The 10827-nt window shown below is 44.7% G+C and overlaps 1 long non-coding RNA gene across 1 annotated transcript in view; it reads left to right on the forward strand.

The window, feature by feature from the left end:
- LOC119474117 overlaps window positions 1–10504 on the forward strand; it is a 59141-nt gene extending 48637 nt beyond the window's left edge. Inside the window, exons 2-4 of the long non-coding RNA XR_005203410.1 lie at window positions 1750–1834; window positions 7535–7708; window positions 8443–10504. This is a non-coding gene — a long non-coding RNA (uncharacterized LOC119474117). The remainder of the gene's footprint in view (window positions 1–1749; window positions 1835–7534; window positions 7709–8442) is intronic.
- Window positions 10505–10827: the final 323 nt, after the last annotated feature.

The following is a 10827-nucleotide window of genomic DNA, read 5'->3' on the forward strand; positions in this document are numbered from 1 at the left end:
ATCTTGCAGTCCAACCCAACCACTAGCATAATGTAGTTGAGTGACCCTTGCTAACACCATGTGGAACCGAAGAATCACCAAGCTCAGCCATGCCCAAATTTGTGGCTCATAGGATCATGAAAACTAATAAATTGTTGGTTTTGAGCCACTAAGTTTTAGGGTTGTTTGTCCGTACAGCAACAGAAAATTGAAAACTGCCCTAATGAAGCTTAAAATTTAGCAACCTTAATCAACAATAAATGTACAGGTGTATAATTATATAATTTGATACATATTAAGAACAGAATTGTTCTTTTATTGCATTTATTAAACACCCACTAGGTAAAATTTTCCATGGGAGTATCAGACAAGGCTATGGTGACAAGATCTTCCTTTTCCAGGCTCTGACTAATTTGCAGTGGTGACTGAGCAAATCACTGACCTTTTCTGGACCTTGGCTTCACCATCTGTAAAATGGGCATGGCAGCAGACATCCTCCCTGCCTTAAAGGCTTTTATGAAAATTAAGTGAGGCAAGAAACAAAAGTGCTATCAATGCTGAAAAGTCCTCTGCAGGCTACATCATAACCGAATAAATGATCCCTTGTGCCAAACATGCAAAAATGTTTTACGATTTATTGCTTAAATGGAAACATCTGGCTAAGGAAACTTGAAAGAAGCAGCAACCTTTCTGAAAGCAATTTTATCTAATAGCTAGTCTCTAGAGTCTCCCCTGCAGCTCTGATTTGCCCATTGCTGTGAATTTCACTTTAAAATATGTCAGCCTTGCACTTTTTTTGAACTCCTGGTTTTTCTATATTTTTGACAAGGTTAGAAAAGGGGAACCTTATAAATGATAAATATTCATTGTTGGGCATTCCAGCTAATGTATATTGTTCCATAAATTTATCCATCAATATGTCTTTTAATGTAGAGTAACCTAGAAGGAACGAGAATTACATAGAAATTTTAGAAGCAATATCAGCAGGCTACAATTAGTCTACAATAAATGTGATTCCCACCTGGCTATGAGACAGTGAACCCAGGAGCCAAATCCAACCACATTTTGCACCTATTATAAAACTTGTTAATGACCTACAGTGCCCTCTGTATAAAGACCAAGATCCTTGGCATAGCACTGAGGTCCATTACAGTCTGACAGTTCCTTACCTCTCCAGCCCTGGTGCTCACCAATTACCTTCTTGGGCTTCTAGTGTTAATGCAGCTGTCTCATCTCTGGCCTTTGCGTAAACTAATCTCCCACCTAGTACACTTCCCTGCTTCCATCCTTGCCTAGCTAACTCCTTTATCCTTCATCTCTAACTTTAAATGCCCTCTCTGAGAAATCTTCCCTAAACCCCCAAGACTGGATTTCATGTTTCTTGTCTTTTACCCCTTAGCACTAAGGTGGTCTTACCTCTAAGGTGTCAGATGATAATTTCCAAAAAGTTAAAGGTGTGACTCTCGTGCAAATACATCAAAGTCTATGCCAAAGATTTAGTTAACTCATTCATGAGAGAACCAGCAGGATGATAAAGCTGGATCAAAGGAACCTATGAGAAGCTGAGCAGGTACAGAATAGTCAATGAAGGCAAGGATGCTGAAGGAAGACTGCTGACTTAGGTGCAAAACTGAATAACATCCTAGCAGCAACACAATTATAACCCTTTGGAACAGTTTATTCCAATGGATATAAATCATTTACATCTCTGCCAGACAAAAATCATCTGCAACTTATCAATTTCCTACAAATTAAGTTCTAATTTTTCAGGGTCTAGATCATAAGAAGTTGTGATAGTGACCCTTGGGCTGGCCCATTTAGACTGACACAAAAGGACTCACAGACATCTTGCTGGGTCATTTTTAAATATTATTTTTTTTTAACCAATGACATCAATACTCCTTTATAACTACCTGTTATCTTATGTGAAATTCCTAGTAAACTGAAATTTACAATCTAGGGACAATTGTGCTTTGTTCACTCTTGTAGCCTTTGACTCAGATCTTTATTACTAAATGAGTTAAAAGACTTTTCTCTTTTAGCATTGAAGTCCCTCCTCCAAGGAGCCTACCAGTTTCCCACAGATCCAGATTATGAATGATGAGGATTCTAGGCATTGATTCCAGCCCAGTCTCTCCCCAGCTCCAGCCAAGTGTTCCCTGGGACCCACATCCCCCTCAGTCACTTCTGCTTTGTTCTGCTGCACAAGCCCTAATAGTCACCTGAATGATCAGGCACAGAGGGCAAGAAGAAAGAAGCATGTCTCTGTGCAAGAAGCAGGGTCTTGCCTTTCAAGGCCCCCCGCCTAGCTCTAGTCCCAGCAGATTGGCTAGAACTGAGGCCTGATGCCCGGTGCGGCCTCTGTGAGCACAAGGGCTCCTTCCGTTCCTGGATTCAACTCCTCAGGGACAGCTATTAGGGCTGCAGGCATGTTGCTCATCATTCTACTCTGCTTACAGGGCAGCCAGATTTTCTCAGAGATAGTAAGCCTGTATAATTTTCATGAAGACTAATGTATGCACTTAACAATGTGTTGTTCAGCAGGAATAAACTGCCTGGTTTGTGAACTGCTTTTCTTCCCTCAGGAGGAAGGTACAACAGAGGGAGACAGGGTACACTCCAAACACCTTCCAGTTATGAGGGGTCTGGAAAGGTCTGAAAAAAAAGGAACTGAAATAGCGCCGGTGACAGTGACATTACCCACTTTGTATATTGCCATTGTCAGTTCTGTGGGGGTCTTGGAAAGGGTTCAGAAGAAAACAGGGAGTTGTCTGGGTTCAGACAAAAACCACAGGGAAGAGTTTCAGACTTCTTGGCTAAATCTTAGGCTCTGCTCACCCCGGGGGTGTTGGTAAAAAGTGGATCAGGACTGTGTGAAAAGGCAGCAGAGAAAGATCAGAAATGTACCAACAAAGGCTTTGCGTACTCTTAGAAGCAGGGCGGGTCACTGGAAAAGCTGGGAAATGCATGCAGTTTGCCTTTGGAGCTCCAAGTTTGATCTTTCTGGGCCTCCTCCCTACTCCAGGGAACCTCTTTTACTCCCAGGGCTCCCTCCAGTTCTGCCTACCCCCACCCCCAACCCTGGGGTTAGCCATTTACTCTTTTCTTATGAATTTGAAAGCTGTGTGTTTTCTCTCTTTCTCTCCTAGAGGCATCCACACTGAAGCTTTTTCTCTCTGAAAAGGGAAAATAGTGTGACCAAATAATTTATCATCCCTCCAAGAACATAATTTTGAGTACTCTTTAAAATTACACCATAACCCCAGGAATAAACCACAGCTGCTCTGGAAGGGTCCTGGGCAAACTGAACCTAAAAGCACCCAGGAAATGAAAGGCTTTGTTTCTTTTTAAAAACGTGTAGACATCACTGAACAGGTGGAAAGGGCTCTCTGATTCTTTCCAAAGGGGAGAGTAATGAGAAGGGATGAAGGGGAGCAGAGATACCACAGTTAAGATGCTCCCAATTGCACATCGCTGAGTAGCCAGAGATAATGGGCTTAAATTAAAGGGATTTCTTTTTCTCACATAGCAGTAGCCCAGTGAGAGGTGGCTCAATGGCTCAACCATGTCAGGTGTATTAGTCCATTCTCATGCTGCTAATAAAGACATAACCAAGACTGGGTAATTTATAAAGGGAAAAAAGAGGTTTAATGGACTCATAGTTCCACATGGCTGGGGACGCCTCACAATCATGGTGGAAGGCAAAGGAGGAGCAAGGGTACATCTTACATGGCGGCAGGCAGGAGAGTCAGTGTAGGGAGCTCTCCTTTATAAAGCCATCAGATCTCATGAGACTTATTCACTATCATGAGAACAGCATGGGAAAAACCTGCCCCCATGATTTAATTACCTCTCACTGGGTCCCTCCCACCACATGTGAGGATTATTAAAACTAGAGGTGAGATGTGGGTTGGGACGCAGTCACATCATATCATCGGGGCTTCTCAGAGACTCTCCCTCACTATTGCAACATGACTGCTAAGACTCCATACATCCTGCCCTAACAACTCACACACAAAATGCTAGCAAGGAGAAGTCGTGGCTTTTCCTCTTATCTATTTCCCTTATCACATAGACTATATCTTGCCGAGAAGCTCTCTAGCAGAGCTCTCCTCTGGTTTCATTGGCCAACATTGGGTCACATGACTATTGTCAGCGCTGCAAGGGAGGCTGTGGAAGTGAGAACCCGTATTTTCTGCCCCTACGGGCAATGAACTCTGCTGGCCTGAGAAAGGGTGAGAAAATGGTTACTTGATGAGTAACCAATAGTGTTCTCCAGAAATAACCTCCCCAGAGGCCTTGTACGAAAGCCCATGAGTCCTGCCCCGAATATAATCTTCAACTGGGCTTCCAGTGAGACACAGAAAGTTCCAAGCAGACAATCTTCTGTAGGTTAATATCCCCATTGAGATCCTGAGAAGTTAGCTATGAATCCACTCAAATGTCCCCACTGACTGCCATGGTCTTTTCGGAAATGGTTGGTCTTCACTTCTGATTCTCTGCTGCCCTTGGTTTCTAAGCCTTCATCTGGGAGTTGTTGTCCTCCTGAGCCTGACAAGAAGTCAGGTATCTCTAAGTGGGGGGTGGAATGTGCCGGAGGGAATTGGGGACAGGTGAGGGCTGTTTACCAGAAACACTTGGGTCTCCAAAGGGTACGCTTGGATGGAACCTTGAATTCTGATCAGGAATTTCAATCTGGCAAGATTTAAAACAGTTTTTAATAGACAATACTTTCTTCAAAGGCCAATGATGAAAACAAATCATCTTGGGAAAGTATTGGCTGATCAAGAGATGAGACCTAAGTCCTGTGCCTGTCTTCCTCCTTCCTCCCAGGAACGGCCACTATTCCCCAGGAGCTAACTCCAAGCCAGATTTGGAGCTAAATTCATTTAATCCTCTCAGTATCTCCATGGAAGGGGTGCATTGTTATCGTCACTTAGCAGATGGGAAAACTGAGTTTTAGCAAATTTCAGTAACTTGCCCAAGATAACTATTTCCCAACTCCTAACCTAAGGTGAATGAAGGGCCTAATACAGGTCTAGCAAGTTATTAGCAATTTGATAAGCAAATTTATTATTCATAATTACGATTAATGCTCTTGACCATAGCTCCTTATAGGTCTTAAGTGATTTCCCCTTTCCTCTGTCCACTCTTCCCCTAGGTCACTGTGGGTCAGTGATACAGCCTTATTTCCATTTCCCCACTGTCTTAAACCTTGTTTTGCCTCAGGACCTTTGTTCTTGTTTCCTCTGCCTGAAATATTCTTCACCTAGCTCCTTCCTTTCTTCAAGCCTTAACTCAAAAACTTTCCCTAAACACCCTAAAGTACCCCCTGATTTTCTGTAACAGCACCCTATTTCTTTCATTGGGTTTACCATTGATATTATCTTCTTATTTGCGTGTTCATCTCTTTCAAACCCTGCCAAGGCCTCTCAGAGGTCAGGGACTTTATTATCAATTATCATCCTTGGTTAGAACAATGCCCAGCACATAATAGGTGCTCACTAAACTTGCTGAATACCCTTGGCCAGGGGCAGTGGCTTACTCCTGTAATTTGGAAAGCTTTGGTACTTTGGGAAGCTGAGGCAGGAGGATCACTTGAAGCCAGGACTAACCTGGGCAACATAGTAAGACCTTGTCTCTACTAAAAAAAAAAAAAAAAATTAAGCTGCAACCCAAAAGCCTGTAGCTATGATCATAGCCTGTAGCTATGATCACCTAACTAGGAGTTTCTTGGAACACAAATTAGAAAACAGTGATCTAATCTAATCCTCTCATTTTAATGATTTGAAAAAAAGGCCAAAAGAGATTTTCCCCCTGAGATTATAAAGTAAACTAGTAGCTGAGTTAGAAAACAACTGGCATTGGAGACTGAAGACTCCATTTTACAAGTCAAACGACCTTTGGAAAGCCATTTAACATATCTAGCCTGTTTTCTCATTTGTGAAATATTGATAAGGCAGCCTACCTCGCAGAATAATTTTGAGGCTTGCATGAAATCAGGCAGGCAACAGAGGCTGGCACAGGGCCTAGCCCACAGTGAGCACTCAGGAAAAGACGGCTGCACTTGAATCCTAGGCTGGTGTTCTTCACTTCGAACAGGCTATCACAGGGAGTGATTCCCTTCACAACACGATGCATTACTCTCAACACATCCCTTCTGCAAGGGCATGTTTTTGCACTCAGTTTCTTACGGCAGCGCTACAGGAGACCCACCAAACAATAAATGAGTAGAGTCCTGCTCAGTTCATTTCTGCTGCTTCAACACAATATCTAAGACCGGGTCATTTACAAAGAACAGAGATTTATTTTCTCACACTCCTGGAGGCTGAGAAGTCCAAGATCAAGGCACCGACACATTCAGTGACTGCTAAGGGCTACTCTGCTTTAAGATGGTGCCTTGTTGCTGTGTCCTCATATGGCAGAAGGCAGAGGGGCAAAAGGGATCTAGTTAGTTCCCTTGAGCCCTTTTATAAGGGTACCCATCCCATTCGTGAGAGGTAGAGCCTTCATGACTTCATCAGCTCCTAGAGGCCCCACCTCTTAATGTTATCACATTGGCAGTTAAGTTTCAACGTGTGAATTTGTGGGTGGAGGAGGCAGGGAACACATTCAGACCATAGCAGGTCCTAACAACTTATTTGTGAATTCCTGGTTCAGAGATCAGTGTGCAGCCCACTGCATCAAGTCCTAGGTCAGCCAACAAAAGCTGTGTTGAACCTATTCTGCAGTGAAAACACTGGTGGAGAAGCCTGGAGAAACAGGGGCCTGCAGCACCCAGTAACTGACCAGGTAGAAAAGCAGCCATCAGGTGTTGTCAGGATTGCGGTGGGTGGGGTGACAGAGCATATGAAGGGAAGGTGGAAGTGGAGGCAGGTGACTACACCTTCAGCTGACCTGAAGTCAGCTGTCGGGACTTCAGCTGATGTGATGAAATCCAGCTGGTTTCCCAGGCTGGGATGCCTTTTGCTTTCCACGGTAGGAATGGCCAGTAGCTGCCAGCCTGTGGTGGAAAAAAGCAACTGGAGATGGCAAACTTTTCTCCGCTATTTTAACGGCAATAGGATGTCCAGATTGCCACTGCAGGCTCTAGGGTCACAAAGACACAGGTTCAAGTTCTGCCTCTGCCCCTCACCAGCTGTGCTACATTGAACATACAGCCTGAATTTCTCCCTGTCTTGGTTTCCTCCTCTATGAAAAAGGAATAACCGGTACTCACAGAACTGAGTTATTGAAGTTTAAAAGGAATAATACATGGGAGGCTCCCTGCATAGTTCTTGGCATAAACCTGGCTTCAATGACGTTAGCAATTGATATCAATTTATACAGTTCTAGAGACATTTTTCAAAGTAAAAGGCTGACAGATAGGGATGCCCAAAGGCACACAAAGGTGGCTAATGTTGCTTTCTCTGCTTGTCTTTTTGCTCTTTGCAAGCAAGAAGGCAGGCAAGAGTCAGCTTGTCCTCAGCCTTTACGGCCACCTCATTTCAAAACAACCTCAGGCCTCAGAGATGGAACCTGCAGCTTTCTCAGAAACCGAACTTTTCCATTTCAGGCTGCATGAATGGAGCATAAGAACACCCTGCAGACCTGTTATTTGCTGCATGTTCCTACGGGTGCCAGCAAAGCACAACTTCGAGTAATGGGAACCGTAACCCGAGTGAGAGAACGGAAAAGGCAAATCTGAATTTATGTCCACCTGTCCTCTCCAGTGAACAGTGAAAGCACAGTAAAGGGAAACGCTGCTTCTTCCATGTTTGTGCCAGGCCTTCCCTGCTAGGTACTGTTATTAGCAGCAGTATTAATAAATGTCTCTGACATGCAGTAAAGGTTCAGAATGCTGGAGAGTTACAGGGCATGCCAAACGCATTAAGTGCCTGCCCCCAGGGCTGACGGGCATGAAGGCTGTAAGACAAAGCCCCAATGGCAGAAGCATTCTGACCAGGGAGAAGTGATTGCAAGTAGGTAAGGAGATTTTTTTTTCCAGGGCTGGCCGGAAATGAAAGAGACAAGCCTTGGCACCCACTATGTGGCTGCTCATCCTATTCTATTCTTGGGAAATCATTGGAGAGATGATAGAAGACAAATGACAGTCCACTTTGAATGTCAGCTCTACCATCCTGGAGCCTTGGGGGAAAGCTAAAGATATGTCCAGGCTTATGGCTAAATAAAGTTAGGCTGGGACAGAGACTGCTCATGGTTCCCTAGAGGCTATACTCTTAGAAACACAGCTCTAAGTTAGCAGGGAAGCCTTAGACAGAGGAATCCTCAAGGGTGAGCTAGAGACACGTACCCGGGACTCCACGGCAGTAGGTGAGGTCACGGGACTGGACTCTGGCCAATGGGTTGAGACCAGAAGTGATGACGGATGACCATGACTTCCAAATCACAGTCTTTGTTTGTTGTTGTTGTTTTAATACAGCAGCACAAAGACTTCCATTCTTACTTTTTTCCTCCCACCAGCTGGAAAACTGGAACAACTGAAGCAGCCACCTCAGGCCCAGAAATAAAAGCCACATGCTAAAAGTTGCACATCTATCCAGCCAGCAGCCAAACACACCAGCTCTAAACCTCTAAATCTCTGCCCCATGGCCCGGAATAAAAGCAAATTTCTCTTCTACTTAAGCCACTCTGTTTTGGAGTTCCTTTCTTATAGTCACTTACCTGATACTGCATTCAGAGATGTGGCTTTGAACTTGAGTAAGAGAGCAATGTCCTGTGTTTGTGAAAGGCCAAAAGTTTATCCACATTACCTTCACCTTGTTCCTGTCTCCCTCCCTCACATGCTGGGCTCTGGCTGGACTGGCCACTTTCCTGTTCTTGAACTCCTTCACTTCTTTCCCGCTTCGGAGTCCTTTGCCAGGAATGCTCTGTCTTGTCACTCTTCCCTTTGTTGACTCATTACCCTCAGGTCTTAATTTACAAGTCATATTCTCAGAGAGACCTTCTTGGACCGCCCTATATATATTCATTTTCTATGGTACATAGCCAGTGACTGTAAACTCAGCGGCCAAAACACCACAAATTTATGACCTCATGAATTCTGCAGGTCGGAAGTCTGCCACATGTTATCTAGGTCTTCTCAGGGTCTCACAAGGCTGCAGTCAAGGTGTCAGCTGGTTGCATCCTCATCTGGAGGCTCAACGGGGCAAGGGTCCACTTCCAAGTTTCCTTGGGTGTCGGTGGAATCCGTTTCCTTCTGACTGTGTGACGAAGGTCCCCATTTCCTTGCTGGCTTTTAGCTCGTAGAGGCTACTCTTGAGATTTTGCCACACAGCTCCCTTCAAAGGCAGCTCACAACAATATGGCACCAATCCAATAAGACAGACTATCATATAATGTAACCTAATCAAGTGTGACTATCACATCATATTTGTAGGCCCTGCTCACATTCAAGGGGAAGGGATTCTCAGGGCAGGAAGCGGGTGAAGGGAGCCAGCTCTTGGCAGCCATCTTAGAATTCAGCCCAGCACCCAGCGGAAACAGGCCTGCCCTCCCTGTTGGTCCTTGTTCTTACTTCCTGTTTAATCTCCTCGCCACACTCATCAGTTTCAATTATACCTTTTTTTGTTTACTTGTTGTATGTCTGTCTTTCCCACTAGATTGTAAGCCTCATGTATTTATATTCAGGTGCCAGTATTAAGACTGGTACAAAGTAAACACTTAATAAATAACTGTTGAATGAACAAATGAATCAATGAGCCTTGTAACATGGCAAGGAAGACATTAGCTCCATTACAGAAATGGGGAAATGACTTTTGGAGAGTTAATCAGCCTGCCCAGTTAGAGAAAGAGCCTAGACTGAGCTAGAATCCAGGCTGAGTCTTCAAGCTTGTGGTGCCCAGTAATCTGCGAAAAGCTTCATTCCCCGTAGGCAGTAGAGTCCCTGAAGTGCTTCCTAGATTGTTAATAATAACAGGGCAAGACTGTGTGTGTGGCATGTCTGAAATCCAGGCACACCAAGATTCCAGGCACTACCCTTGGTCACATGCCCCACGGTCACACACCCCAACCCATGCAGACTCCTATGTCCAACTGCCCATTTGACATCTCTACCTGGATGCCTAAAAGGTTCCTGCAACTTAACATGTCCAACATGAGGCTTCTGATTCCCTGCACCTTCCCTCCCTCACAGCTGCCTCCCCACCTGCCTTCTCCACTGAGCAAAATGCCTTCATCCTCCCAACTGCTCACATCAATATCCCGTCTTTACCTCTGTGCTCCCTCCCCAATGTGATCCTTGCAGTCATCCCTCACATCCAAGTCAGCATTCAACAGTGACCACTTCTCACCTCCCCCAGCACCCATCTTGCTCTCTTGCCCCTTCAATTTATTCTCTTCACAGTATCTAGATAGGAGCTTTTAAAGCATTAATTTGTCCTCTATTCAAAACCCTCCAGAATCCCCCTTCTCATTTGGAGGAAAATCTAGTTTTGTAAAGCCTATATGCACTTGGGAAGTCTAGTCCCCACCTGTCCACACTGAGCCTGCCCTGGCTCTCTCTATGGCAACCTTGCTGGTCTCCTTGGGTTCTTTTTTTTTTTCCCCCAGACAGGGTCTCCCTCGGTTAGCTAGATAGGAGTGCAGTGGTATAATCACAGCTCACTGCAACCTCTGCCTCCTGGACTCAAGCGACCCTCCTTATCTCAGTCTTCTGAGTAGCTGGGACTACAGGTGTGTACCACTATGCCCATCTAATTTTTAAATAAATTTTTTTTGTAAATATGGGATTTTGCTATGTTGCCCAGGCTAGTCATGAGCTCATGGGCTTGAGCAATACTCCTGCCTCGGCCCCACAAAGTGTTGGGATTACAGGTGTGAACCTCTGCACCTGGCCTCCTGTGGTTT

This window comes from Cebus imitator, unplaced genomic scaffold (assembly GCF_001604975.1).
Source record: "Cebus imitator isolate Cc_AM_T3 unplaced genomic scaffold, Cebus_imitator-1.0 Scaffold212, whole genome shotgun sequence".
In the NCBI taxonomy this organism is placed as follows: domain Eukaryota; kingdom Metazoa; phylum Chordata; class Mammalia; order Primates; family Cebidae; genus Cebus; species Cebus imitator.